A 15,118-nucleotide genomic window follows, 5' to 3' on the forward strand; every position below is an offset into this window, starting at 1 on the left:
GAGGTACCCTGCACGCTGAGAAGAGTAGCTCCTTGTTTAGGGTGGTTTGTTCACAAGCAAAGGGAAACCGTTCCAAAGGGATTTCTTGCTTCTGGTTTGACCTCAGGTGACTTCTCTTGGCTTAAACGTTAGGTCCTCCGCTAAGCACATCTTTTAAGTGACCATGGCCTGGGGCTGCCAATGAATAACAGCTTAAGAGACCCTGCTTAACAAATATGTCCTCTCTCTCCTGTCTAATCAGCCTATTCTCCACCGGTTCATTCCCTTGGTCAACAACATGCTCAGGTTTTAAGTAGCCTGAAATGACCTTCCCTTGTGGCTGCTCCTCTTGAGTTACCATCATCTCTCCCTTTTGTTTCATGGTCCATGTTGAAAGGGTCCCTTTCTCTTTACTGACTCTACTGACCTACCTTCACTTGCTACTTAACCCCTCATTTAACTCATCCCAAATTCCCTGAGGTCTCTAAAAGTGACTTCCTAATGGCCTCATCTCTGTCTTCATTTTCTAGATCTTTTTACTGCAATTGACCCTATGGACTACGTCTTCCACTTTCAAATTATTTTGCCTCCCTCGGCTTCATTGGCAGTGTGCTCTCTATCCCCCTCTGTCCATTCCTTCGGGTTCCTTTGCTGGAGTTCCTTTGGAGTCCTTCCCAAATTCTCAGTAAGTATGGCTTGGCTTCTCCTGTATTATGTCCTGGTGACATCCACCTCCCAGGGACCCTGAGAAAGCACTATCTGTGTTTTGCAATTAAAAAGAAAATAAATAAAAAACATTTTTGGATCCTAAACATATGACTTGCGATCTGATATCTCTCCTGAACTCTTCCTTGTTTCTTAACTGCCTCTCAAACATTTCTATCTCGGTACATCCTCCAGAGAAGAGAAATGAGCACTTGCCACATGCTAGATATTGTGCTAGGTACTCTATGTATATGCTCCCATTTAATCATCTCACTAATCCCAAAGTAGATATTATTGCCCCAAATCTATAGATACGGAAAATGAGAGTCAGAAAGAAAAATTCCTTACCAAAAGCCAAACCCACGTGTTTCCAATTTCTATCACCATGTTCTTTTTGAAAACTCACCACTACAAGTTATGGGCAATATATTCTAAAACCAAACTCATGATTCCCCTCTACTCCAAAACCAATTCTTCCTCCATCTTTTTGTATTTCTGCTGATGATGCCATCATTGCTCCATTCAGCCACACTGGAAATTTCAGAGTCCTCTTCAACTTCTTTCTCTTCTTCTCTGCCCACATCCAACCAGTGATCCTGTGTGGCACTGCCTTTTGATTCTCTCCCATCTGCCCTTCTCCTTTGTAAACCAATTTGTACCACCCTGATCCATGCACCTCAAGTGCCTACGGAACTGATTTTGTGGTATCTAACTTTGCTTACCTTCTACTTGTACTGTCCAATCCATTTGTCCATCTTCCTCTAAGGCAAGTTCCATCGGTCTCTGTTTTCCCATCTGGAGATGAAAGGATTGGTTGTATTGTAAAGAGGCTCCCAACTTTTTCACGACTCAAGACCCCCTTTTCTTTTGTTTTTAATTTGTGGAGCCCATGATTAGAAAAAAAAATTCTAATGTTAAAATTTTCATTTGCTAAGAAACAATTAACTTGTTTTCCCATTAAAAAAAAATAATCGGGGCACCTGGGTGGCTCAGTCGGTTGGGCATACGACTCTTGATTTCAGCTCAGGTCCTGATTGCAGGGTCATGGGATCAAGCTCCTGATCTCAGGGTTGGGCTCCGTGCTCAGCAGGGAGTCTGCTGGAGATTCTCTCCCTTTGCGCCTCCCCCTGCTCCTACTCTCTCTCTCTCTCTTCTCTCTCTGTCTCTCTAAAATAAGAAATAAATAAATCTTTTTAAAAGTAAAAATAAATAATCAGACTTCATAACTGCCAATTAATGCTTCTGATCAGTGCCCCAGTTTGATTAATTCTAACCCCAAACAAATAACATTCATGCTGCAGTTGAAATGTACAGCCTTATTATGGAGAGGTGCATGGCTCCCTGTAGTCTTTCTGAAATCTTGACAACCCCTCGAGAACCCTCGGTGTGATTGCCATGCCTCCTGGATGGTGACCACTGGGTAAGTAATCTCTAAGGAATCTTTCAGCCCTGCCAGTCTGTGATTCCTAAAGTACAGCACTGATCATGTATCTCCCCTGTTGATTATCCTGTAAGGGCTCCCCATTGCCTCCTAAATTAACTACAAACTACTTAGCCTGGAATTCAAAGCCTGCCACGCTCCAGCCCTAACATAATGTTTTTTTAAATTGTGAGCTGACAGCCGTGCTTGCATGAGCAACAAACTATTAAGTGCAAGCATACATGCAGAGTTTACTGTTCTAATCACAAATAAAACTGACAACAAAGTTAATCTGACACATACTTAATGATATACCTAATGGTTATTGTGTTGGGTGGTAATTAGTCATAAATGGTAAGCAGTTCGCATAAATGATTGTAATTAGTATTACTTTTCCACACTCAGACCAATTTTTCCAGTTTCCTTCCATACTATTAGTTCCTCAGCATCCCTAATCAGCATCTGTGCTGACAATTTTCGCTGATACCATGTACCATTTAATCATCATCATCACATACATGCGCACACTCTTCCATACATTATGAGACAAAAGGTCTTGGCTCTTCCTCTCTAGCAGCTGAGGTTTTGCTGTGCTCCCACCCCCACTGCCTCCTGGGACTGAGGTCCCCATGATAGGGTCACGTGCTTTGTCTCCTTTCTCCTGCCCAGCCCCCAACCCCAAGCCCAAAGCCTCTTCTACTCATCCCTATACTTGGGGTGCTCTGAGTGGCTCATCTCTATTTCAACCCCAGAAAGCTGGTAGCTGCAGAAACTCATTCCCTTACAGCTATATTGTTTTTGGAGAGCAGAGGAAAAGCTACATTACATTTCCTGGGTTGTGCTGATGCAAGAGGAAAGGTCAATGAGAGAAGGGCCTTTCAGGGTTGTCAGTCCCGGATAGAAAGCATAATAAAGGGAGGTGGCAGCCGCTGGGGGCTCAGAGAGGAGAGATGTATTTACATCAGAATATGGTCATGGCTAAAACTTCATAATTGCAAACACAGGTATTAAAATGAAGGCAAATAAGATCTCAATTATGCAGTTATTTGAAAATATTCCAGGTATTTCTTAAAGTCTGTACTCGTCTTTGCTATATTATGTGCAAAGGCTCCTGAACCAGAAGTCAGAAGAGCAGGAGAGCAGTACTGCACAGGTTTCCCTTACTGGCTCACTGTGGGACAGTGGGCAAGCCAATGGCCTCCCTAATTGTGCATCTGTAAAATGTGTTTTAATCCCAATGGTGCTGCTGTTTGACTAGGTACCCAGTCTTAAAACCTCGGAGACATCCTCAGGGCCTGCTGCCATGCATACCTCATCTCATTGGCCACCAAGTCCTGTATACGCTGGTTCCTAAATAATTTGAAGCAACCTGCTTCTCTCTATCCTTACCGCCAGCATCTGAATTGAGGCCCCCATCATCTCTCATCTGGACCACTGTGATAGCCTTCTAACTGGTCTCATTTCCATTCGTGCTATTTTCAAATCCATTCTCCTCATGGCACATAGCATGATCACTTTTTAAATTTATTTAAAATTTGCATAACATAAAATGAAGCATTTTAAGCATGCAGTTCAAAGGCATTTAGTACATTCCCAGTGTTAGGCAACCATCACTTCTATTTAATTCCAAAACACCTTCATCACTCCAAAAGGAAATCCCATACCCATTAAGCAGTCACTACCCATTCTCCCTTACCCCAGCTCTGGAAACCACTAATCTGCTTTCTGTTTCTATAGATTTACCAATTCTAGATTATTTAATATACATGGAATCATATAATATGTGACCTTTTCTCTTTGGTTTCTTTTGATCAGCATGTTTTAGAGGTTCATCCATGTTGTAACATGTATCACTATATCATTTCTTTTCAAGGCCAAATAATATTCAATTGTATGGGTATACCATATTTGTTTGTCTACTCATCAGCTGATAGACACTTGTTATTCTTTCCCATCTTGAGGCTAAAGTGAGTAGTGCTGATATGAACATTTGTATGCATTCATTTGCTTAAATATGTTTTCAATTCTTTTTTTAAAATACACTCTTAAGTCTTATATTTATTTAAAGATTTTATTTATTTATTCATGAGAGACACAGAGAGAGAAGCAGAGATACAGGCAGAGGGAGAAGCAGGCTCCATACAAGGAGCCCGATGTGGGACTTGATCCCAGAACCAGGATCACACCCTGGGCTGAAGGCAGACACTCAACCACTGAGCCACCCAGGCGTCCCTATGTTTTTAATTCTTTTGTAGGAATGGAATTGCTGGTTCCTATGGTGATTCAATGTTTAACATTTTGAAGAATCAGCCAAAGTGTTTTCCAAAGCAAGTACACCATTTCACATTCTCACTACCAGCATGTTGGCTATTTATTTATATTCACTGGGGAAATATCTATTTAAGTCCTCTGACTACTCCTCAATCAGGTTGTTTGTCTTTTTGTTGTTGAGTTATAAGAGCTCTTTACGTATTATGGATACTAAATCCTTTACATATGTGATTTGCAAATATTTTCTTCTATTCTTTTTTTTTTTAATAAATTTTTATTTATTTATGATAGTCACAGAGAGAGAGAGAGAGGCAGAGACACAGGCAGAGGGAGAAGCAGGCCCCATGCACCGGGAGCCCGACGTGGGATTCGATCCCGGGTCCCCAGGATCGCGTCCTGGGCCAAAGGCAGGCGCCAAACCGCTGCGCCACCCAGGGATCCCTATTTTCTTCTATTCTTTAGGTTATCTTTTCACTATCTTGATAGTGCCCTCTGAAACATATAAAGTTTGAATTTTGATGAATTCTATGTTATCCATTTTTTCTTTTGTTATCTATGTTTTGATGTCATATCTAAGAATCCATTGCCAAATCCAATGATATGAAGATATATCCTACATTTCCCTCTAAGAGTTTTACAATATTTGTTCTTACATTTAAGTCTTTGATCCATTTCTAGTTAATTTTTATATGTAGTCTTAACTAGGGAGTCCAAATTCAATCTTTTGCATGTCACTATTCAATTTTGCAAGAACCATTTGTTGAAAAGACTATTATTTCCTAATTGAATGGACTTAGCACCCTTGTCAAAAATCAATTGACAATAGATACATTAATCTAGACTCTCATTTCTATCCCACTGATCTATATGTCCATCTATATGTCTGTACCACACTGTTTGATAACTGTAAGTTTTGTAGGGATTGCATTGAAGCTGTAGATTGCCTTGGATAGTGTCACCATTAAAGCAATATTGTCTCCCAATCCATGAACATGAGGCATCTCCATTTATTTAGGTCTTTATAATTTCTTTCAAATATGTTTTGAAGGGGCACCTGGGTGGCTCAGTGGTTGAGTGTCTGCCTTCAGCTCAGGTCGTGATCCCGGGGTTCCGAGATCAAGTCCTACATTGGGTTCCCGCAGGGAGCCTGCTTCTCCCTCTGCCTGTGTTTCTGCCTCTCTCTGTGTGTCTCTCATGAATAAATACATAAATAAATAAAATCTAAAAAAACAAATATGTTTTGTTTTCAGAGTATAAGTTTTATACTTCTTTTATTAAATTCATTCCTAAACATATTATTCTTTTTGATGCTATTATAAATGAAACTGTCTTCATAATTTCATTTAAAGATGACTAAGCACTAAAGTATGAAAATTTAACAGATTTTTGGGTATTGATTTTGTATAATACAACTTTGCTGAATTCATTTATTAGCTCTAATTTTTTGTGGATTCTTTAGGATTTTTTATATATAATTTCATATCATCTGAAAATTGACTTTCCTTTCTTCCTTTCCAATATGAACACTTTTTTTCTTTCTAATTGCCCTAGCTAAAACTTCCAGTACAATGTTAAACAGAAGTAGTAGTAGTGGGCACCCTTCTCTTGTTCCTGACCTCAAGGGAAAAGCTTTCAGTCTTTCACCATTGAAAGACCATTATATTAGTTGTCTGTTTTTCATATAGAGCTTTTATATTGACAAATTTTCCTCTATTTCTAGTTTGTGAGTATTTCTATCATGAAACCATAGTGGGTTTTGTCAAATGTCTTTCTAGTGTTAATTGAGATGTGCTTTTTTCCCTTTGCCTATTAATGTGGTGTAATACACCAAATGATTTTCATATGTTGAACCATTCTTGCATTCCTAGGATCAACCTCACTTGGTTATGGTGTATTAAACTTTTAAGATGCTGCTGGATTCAGTTTGCTGATATTTTGTTGAGGATTTTTATATCTATATTCATAAGGGATATTAGTATATAGTATTATTTTCTTGTGATGTCCAGTTAGAAATGTTTTTATTTGAACTCCAGTTAATTAACATACAGTATAATATTAGTTTCAGACGTACAATTTAGTGATTCAATACTACCATACAATACCCAGTGCTCATCACAAGTACACTCCTTTACCCCTATGCCCTATTTAACCCATCTCCCCACCCACCTCCCTTTCTGGTCACCATCAGTTCTCTACAGTTAAGAGTAGTGTTTCTCAGAATGCCTGGGTGGCTCCGCAGTTGAGCATCTGCCTTCAGCTCAGGGCATGATCCCAGGATCTGGGATCGAGTCCTGCACTGGACTCCCTGTGGGAACCTGCTTCTCCCTCTGCCTAGGTCTCTGCCTCTGTCTCTCTCTGTGTCTCTCATGAGAAATCAATCAATCAATCTTTAAAAAAAGAGTCTGTTTCTCAGTTTGCCTCTCTCTCTCTCTCTCTTTTATTCCTTTGCTCACTTGTTTTGTTTCTTAAATTCCTCACAGGAGTGAAATCATATGATATTCATCTTTATCTAACTACTTATTTCATTTAGCATAATACTGTCTAGCTCCATCCATTTCATTGCAAATGGTAAGATTTCATTCTTTTTAGTGGCTGAGTAATATATGAGTAGGTGTGAATACATATGTATATCTATGTATACACACACACCCCCATACACACATACCACCTCTCCTTTATCCATTCATCTGTCAATGGACACTTGGGCTGTTTCCATGATTTGGCTCTTGTAGATAATGCTGCTATAAATATCAGGGTGCATGTATCCCTTCGATTTAGAATTTTTTTGTATTCTTTGGGTAAACATCTAGTAGTGTAATTGCTGGAACATATGGTAGTTCTATTTTTAAATAATTTATTCACTAACTTATACTTATTTTAGAGAGAGTGTGCATGTGAGCAGGGGAGGGGCAGAGGAAGAGGGATAGAATCTTAAGCAGACTCCACATTGAGCTCAGAGCTCGAGATCATGACCTGAGTTGAAACCAAGAGTTGGAGGTTTGACTGACTGAGCCACCCAGGTGCCCTAGTAGTTCTATTTTAACTTTTTGAAGAACTCCATACTGTTTTCCAGAGTGGCTACACCAGGTTGCACCAACAGTGCAGGAGGGTTTCCCTTTCTCCACATCTTTGCCAATACCTGCTGCTTCCTGTGTTGTTGATTTTAGGCATTCTGACAGGGTAATCTGATATCTCATTGTAGTTTTGATTTGCACTTCCCGGATGATCAGTGATTTCGAGCATCTTGTGATGTTTTTGTATGGCTTTAGTATCAGGGTAATGCTGGCCTAATAGAATGCATTAGAAAGTGTTAATTCCTCACTTACTTTTTGTAAGTTTGAAAAGGATTGATGTTAACTTTTCTTTCAATATTTGGTAGAATTCACCAATGAAGCCATTTGGTCATGGGCTTTTCTTTTTTTAGGATGTTGTTTACTGATTCAGTCTCTGCACTTGCTTTAAGTCAATTCATATTTCGTATTTATTTTAAGTCAGTTTTGGTAATTTGTGTGCCACTAGAAATTCGTCCATTTTATATAGGTTATCTAATTTGTTGGCATATAATTTTCATAGTACTTTGTTATAGTCCTTTCTGTTTCTTTAAGGTCTGGAGTAATAATGTCACTTTCATTTATAATTTTAGTAATTTAAACCTTCTCTCCTGTTTTCCTGATCAGTCTAAAATAAAGGTTTCTCAGTTTTGTTGATCTTTTCAAAAGAGCCAACTTTTGATTTCATTGATTCTATTGTTTTTATATTCTTTATTTTAATTATCTGCACTCTAATACTTATTATTTCCTTCCTTCTCGTAGCTTTTGATATTAGCTTGCTCTTCTTTTCCTTAAGGTGTAAAGTCAGGTTATTGATTTGGGATCTTTCTTCTCTTATAATACAAGCATTTACAGCTATAAATTTCCCTCTGAGCACGACTTTTCTTTGACCCAATACATGTCAGTATGTTGTGTTTTCTGTGTGTGTGTGTTTATTTGTTTTTATTCATCTCAAAGTATTTTCTAATGTTACTTGTAATTTCTTTTGCAACTCAATGGTTAAGAGTGTGTTAATTTTTACATTTAGAGAAATTTGTGTTTTCCTCCTGTTATTGCTTTCTAGTTTCATCCCAGTGTGATTAGATTCTTTGTATGATTTGAAAATTTTCATTTATTGAAACTTCTCTTGTGACTTAACGTATAACTTACCCTAAAGATTGTTCCACGTGCACTTGAAAAGAATTTGCTTCCTCCTGCTGTTAGACCGTATGTTGTATATATGTCTGCTAAATCTAATTAGTTTTAAAGTGTTGTTCAATCTCCAGTTTTCTTATTAATTTTCTACTTGTTCTATCCATTATTCGACATGGGATATTTAAGTCTACTAACTACTATTGTACAGATGTCTATTACTCCTTCAATTCTATCAGTTTTTCCTTCATATATTTTGGGGCTCTGTTATTAAGCTCATATATGTTTATCATTGCTATATTTTCTTGATGAATTATCCCTTTGATGAATTATGTACGTAATGCATCCTTTGTCTCTTGTGGCAATTTTTGACTTAAAGTCTATTTTGTCTGATATTAGTATAGCCACACCAGCTCTTCTGGTTACTATTTGCATGGAACATATTTTCCCTTCCTCTTATTTTCAACCGATTTGTGTCTTTGAATCTAGTTACTCTTCTATGGTTGGATATTTGAACTATGTTTATTTGTCCATTCTGCCAATGTCTGCCTTTTACTTGGAGAGTTCGGAGAGTTTAAACCATTTTATCTAAAGTGATTACTGGGGCACTTGGCTCACTCAACTCTTGATCATGGGGTTCTGAGTTTGAGCCCCAAGTTGGGCATAGAGATTACTGTTAAAAAGTTTAAAAATGAATAAATACTGATAAGACCAGACTTAACTTTTGCCATTTTGTTAATTGTTTTCTGTAGGTCTGATACTTTTTTTCACTCCTTAATTTCTCCATTACTACCTTCTGTTGTGACTGATTTTTCCCCCTAGTGTACCATTTTGATCCTCTCTGTTATTTTCTGTACATTTTTAGTTTATTTCTCAGTGGTTACCTTGAGGATTACTATGAATATCTTAATTTTGAAACAATTAAGTTTAAATTAGGACCAACCTCCTTTCAACAGTATACAAAATTCTGCTGCTTTACAATTCTTTCCACTCTTTATGTTACTGTCACAAACTTTATCTATCGGCATTGTGTGTCCATCAACAAAGACTTATAATAATTTTAAACATTTACCTTTTCGTTTTTTTAGTTTTTAAAAAGATTTTATTTATTTATTTATGAGAGAGAGAGAGAGAGGGGCAGAGACATAGGCAGAGGGAGACGCAGGCTCCCTGCAAGGAGCCTGATGCAGGACCCTATCCTAGACCCTGGGATCACAACCTGAACCAAGGGCAGACGCTCAACTACTGAGCCACCCAGGTGTCCCAGTTTTTAAAATTTTTAAAACGATTTTATTTATTGATTTGACAGAGGGAGAGCACAAGCACAAACAGGGGGAGTGACAGAGGGAGAGGGAGAAGCAGGCTCCTCGCTGAGCAGGAAGCCTGATGTGGGGCTGGATCCCAGGACCCTGGGATCAGGACCCAAGTTGAAGGCAGATGCCTAACCAACTGAGCCTCCAAACATTTGGAGCCAGCCCCAAATATTTGCCTTTTAAATCATATAGGAAAAAAAAGAATTTAAAACCAAAAATGCAATACTATTCTCTTTTCCATTTATTTTTATGACTATCTTTACTGCTCCACCTTATTTCTTTGTTTGCTTTCTTTTTTTTTTTTTTAAGATTTGAATATATCTTTTTTTTTAATTTATTTTTTTATTGGTGTTCAATTTACTAACATACAGAATAACACCCAGTGCCCGTCACCCATTCACTCCCACCCCCCGCCCTCCTCCCCTTCTACCAGCCCTAGTTCGTTTCGCAGAGTTAGCAGTCTTTACGTTCTGTCTCCCTTTCTGATATTTCCCACACATTTCTTCTCCCTTCCCTTATTTTCCCTTTCACTATTATTTATATTCCCCAAATGAATGAGAACATATAATGTTTGTCCTTCTCCGACTGACTTACTTCACTCAGCATAATACCCTCCAGTTCCATCCACGTTGAAGCAAATGGTGGGTATTTGTCATTTCTAATAGCTGAGTAATATTCCATTGTATACATAAACCACATCTTCTTTATCCATTCATCTTTCGTTGGACACCGAGGCTCCTTCCACAGTTTGGCTATCGTGGCCATTGCTGCTAGAAACATCGGGGTGCAGGTGTCCCGGCGTTTCATTGCATTTGTATCTTTGGGGTAAATCCCCAACAGTGCAATTGCTGGGTCGTAGGGCAGGTATATTTTTAACTGTTTGAGGAACCTCCACACAGTTTTCCAGAGTGGCTGCACCAGTTCACATTCCCACCAACAGTGTAAGAGGGTTCCCTTTTCTCCGCATCCTCTCCAACATTTGTTGTTTCCTGCCTTGTTAATTTGCCCCATTCTCACTGGTGTGAGGTGGTATCTCATTGTAGTTTTGATTTGTTTTGTTTGCTTTCTAATTATTGTTCAGTGTCCTTTCATTTTAGACTAGAGGACTCCCTTTAGCACTTCTTATAAGGTAGGTTTACTAGTGAAAAACTCAGCTTTTATCTTGTTATATCTTAATTTTTTCTTCATTTGTGAAGGATAGTTTCATGGGACATAGAATTTTTAGTTTATAATTCTCTCTTTTAGCACTTTAAATATGTCATACCAGTGTCTTCTGCCCATCATGGTTTCTGAGGATCAATTGGCTATTAATCTTATTGAGTACCCTTTATATATGATGACTTACTTCTGTCTTGCTGACTTCAAGTTTTACTCTTTCTCTTTTATTTTGACAATTTGACTATAATGCATATTAGTGTGGATCTCTTTGAGTTTATACCAGCAGTTCTTTCTGCTCCTTTTTTTTCTCTTCCTCTGAGACTCTTATTAACAATATACTCATTTGTTTGAAGGTTTCCCTCAGGTTTCTTAGTCTCTGTACATTTTTCATTATTTTTTCTTTATGTTCCTCAGATTTGATAATCCCAATCGACCTATCTTCATGTTTTATAATTATTTTTTTTATTCCTGGTTAAATCTGCTGTGGAACCCCTCTTGACTTTTTCATTTTAGTTTTTATGCTTTTGAGTTCCAGAATTTCTATTTCCTTCATTTTTATAATTTTTATCTCTTTATTGATATGCTCTATTTGTGAGACATTGTTCTCCTGATTTCCTTTAGTTTTTTTCCATGGCTTCCTTTAGATCTTTTAGCATATTTGTGACAGTTGCTTTAAAGTCTTTGTATAGGAAGTCCAGCATTGAACTTTCTCAGGGGCAGTTTCTGATCATTTATTTTTTTCCTGTGCCTGCAACCACTAATCTGTTCCTTTTTTAAAATTATTATTTCAAGAATATTATCTAAATGAAATCACTCAGCACATTTTTCTCTAAAAAGAAAGTTGATATTAGTTGAAAAAAATTAAAATGTACCATTGAGAATGATGGCCAAAGTAAATGGCTATAAAACTCACCTGGAGTAAAGAAGTCAGGGTATCCCTCAGAAGCCTAAATAGAGGATATATTTACCATGGATTATGGCAAAGGAGAGGGGAAAATCGTGGGAAGCAGTGGCAGTGGTCTTTGAAGTGGATGGGGAAATAATATCGACAGCAGCTACCATGTGTTGAGCAATATGTTGTGCTAGGCATTGGTCCAAGGGTTTTATGTATACTATTTCTTTCCTTCCTCCCAACAACCCTGTCTGGTAAGTCCTATTATTGTCCTTCTTTAAAAGTGAAGACACTGAGTTTCAGAAAGGTTAAGTAACCTGCCCAGTTTTATACAATTAGTAAAGTTCAGAGCCACATATCAAATCTGCTTTGTATGGTCATAGGGCAGGTGTCCACATGAAGCTATTGTTTCACTGTAGAGGCTTGGATCAAGAAAGCAGAGTGGTTTTCTATAAAGGCTGTGGGCTTCTATCAGTAATGCCAAGAGACAGGGGGACAATAACCTAGAAAAAGCAAGAGGGGCACCTGGCTGTCAGTAGAGCATGCCATTCCTGATCTCACCCATGTTGGGTGTAAAGATTACTTAAAAATAAATAGTGTAATTTGGTATCAAAAGTTCTATGATAGAATAAGAATCTTTTTTATTTGATTTTAAGTTATCCATTCTTTGTGATTTTATACACACACACATCTCCTGATTTTATTGACTGTCCTCATCTAAGTAAGAGGAAGGATCTCTTGTTTAGATGATGGCCTTAGAGATGTAACTTTAATTCCTTACGTACCTTACCAAAAGTGTCACATTCTGTCAGTAGTTTTACACAAGGGGCTAGGATATTTTTTCTGTAAAAAAGGACCAGATAGTATTTTTAGCTTTGTTGACCATATAGTATTTGACTCAATGACACTGCTATTACACAAGAGTAGTCACAGACAATACACAAATCAATGAGTACGGCTTTGTTCCAATAAAACTATCTTTGCATACTTTTTATGGCTGTGTAGTATTCCATTGTGTATATATACCATATTTTCCTTATTCATTCATCTATTGACGGACACTTAGGTTATTTCCATGTCTTGGCTATTTTAAATTATGCTGCAATAAATAAGAAGTGGCCCTAAATTGGCCCATAGTCCATAGTTTGCCAACCCTGGTTTTAGAGCATAAGAAACTTCAATGGTTTCAGGAGAATAAACACAAATGGAGGACAGGTCAACAAAGCGGATTACACTAACTTTGGCTTATCTAATATTAAGATTGCTAGGTTTGTGAACTACTGACCCCATTTAATACAAGCAAATAGTTGTGGTATTTACAGGGTGACAAATTTCATTGCAATCTATGTCTCAACTGCTGAAGAACCACTTCTTTGAAAATACCAGGCATTGCAGGTTGCAGACCTCCAAAATCAATGTTAAGTTGTCACTTGATACCATTCAATAGTATCCCAAATTTGGTAAAAAAAAAAAAAAAAACAGTATGCACCTGAATTACCAAGACCTAAACAGACATGGTCACTGACTATGATCAATGAATTCATATTCCTTGAATTCACAACTGGCCTTGAGTAACAAGGGATAATAGAAACCCATGTGGAATCGCAACCAACTTTGGGAACCCTATAAATCTTGCTTGGAATTATTTATTCAGTGATTGCTTTCTCCACTAGCAGGTTCATTTGCCACTGGATCCTAAGCACCTAGCCTAGTTCCTAGCATATAGCACATGCCCAAGAAATATTTTTTTAAGATTTTATTTATTTATTTATGAGAGAGAGAGAGAGAGGCAGAGACACAGGCAGAGGGAGAAGCAGGCTCCATGCAGGGAGCCCGACATGGGACTCCATCCCGGGACTCCAGGATTATGCCCCGGGCCGAAGGCAGGCATTAAACCGCTGAGCCACCCAGGGATCCCCTGAAGAAATATTTTTAATGGAATGAATCATTAAATATAGAACTCAGAATTTCCCATACTTTATATATTCTCATTAAGTTAGACTGGTAGATGGTAGTGAAGCCAGTAAGAAGAAGGGAATGGGGATCCCTGGGTGGCGCAGCGGTTTAGCGCCTGCCTTTGGCCCAGGGCGCATCCTGGAGACCCGGGATCGAATCCCACGTCAGGCTCCCGGTGCATGGAGCCTGCTTCTCCTTCTGCCTATGTCTCTCTCTCTCTCTCTCTCTCTCTCTGTGTGTGTGTGTGACTATCATAAATAAATAAATAAATAATTCAATCTTTAAAAAAAAAAAAAAAAAGAAGGGAATGCATTTTCTCTTTTTTTTTTTTTAGACTTGGTTTTAGAGAGAGAAAGTACACATGTGCAAGTGGGGAGTGGGACAGAGAGAGAGAATCTTCAAGCCAACTCCCTGCTGACAGCAGAGTCCCAAGTGGGGCTCCATCTCATGACCCATGGGATCATGACCTGAGCCTAAACCAAGAGGCAGTGGCTCAGTGGACTGAGCTGCCCAGGCGCCCCAGGAAATGCATTTTCAATATTGTTCAATTACTGTTGCATAGAATTCACAGCACAGAAGTATACCCAGAGCAACCGCACCTTCCATGCACAGGAATGACTTCCAATTCATACACAAATTGCTTATGTTTAAATGTTACTTCTGAAGTACATGGGCCATTCTTTTAGGTTAAACTCATCCTATACCCATCCATCCATCCATCCCATCTCTCCAAAAGAAACTAAGTCATAAACTGTTTGCTTAGTCAACTGTTGCTCACAGCCAGAGCAAAGGGAGCCATCCATCCAATCCCACCCAAATGATCATGTGTCCATATTAGCGAGGTCAGATGCCTGAGGTTTGCCTTACTTGAAAGGGGGGAAGCTAGGTTCTAGCAAGCAACCCAGGTGGCAAATGGAGAAAAGAAGAGATGCCAGTGGGTAGTACTCTCCAAGGAGGCTCTGGCAGGATGGATTTGAAGTGGTAAGGCTGCAGGGCACAAAACCAGGATGACAGTTCCTACAATGAGATAAATGACGGCACCCACTCGTGAGAGAACCACAATGGCTCCTGCCCAGGGTGGCTGCGGCCTGCCCACCGGACAGGAGGAGTGCTTGACTAATTGCATGCTGCCTGTCTCTATATAGCACCGTTTGTTTATTGAAGGTCCCCTTCTTTGTCCTGAACAAATTGACCCATTTGCTTCACTTTGTGCATTTAATTTTCATCTGTACGTTTGCAAAAT

General features: G+C 38.6%; 1 long non-coding RNA gene across 4 annotated transcripts in view; it reads right to left on the bottom strand.

The window, feature by feature from the left end:
* Positions 1-15,118, bottom strand: part of LOC140628152 (uncharacterized) — a 365,765-nt gene that overhangs the window by 10,092 nt on the left and 340,555 nt on the right. For all 4 annotated transcript variants that reach the window (XR_012026535.1, XR_012026537.1, XR_012026534.1 and 1 more), the window contains one exon: positions 1,407-1,479. This is a non-coding gene — a long non-coding RNA (uncharacterized lncRNA). The remainder of the gene's footprint in view (positions 1-1,406; positions 1,480-15,118) is intronic.

The sequence above is a fragment of the Canis lupus genome, chromosome X, assembly GCF_048164855.1.
Source record: "Canis lupus baileyi chromosome X, mCanLup2.hap1, whole genome shotgun sequence".
In the NCBI taxonomy this organism is placed as follows: Eukaryota; Metazoa; Chordata; class Mammalia; order Carnivora; family Canidae; genus Canis; species Canis lupus.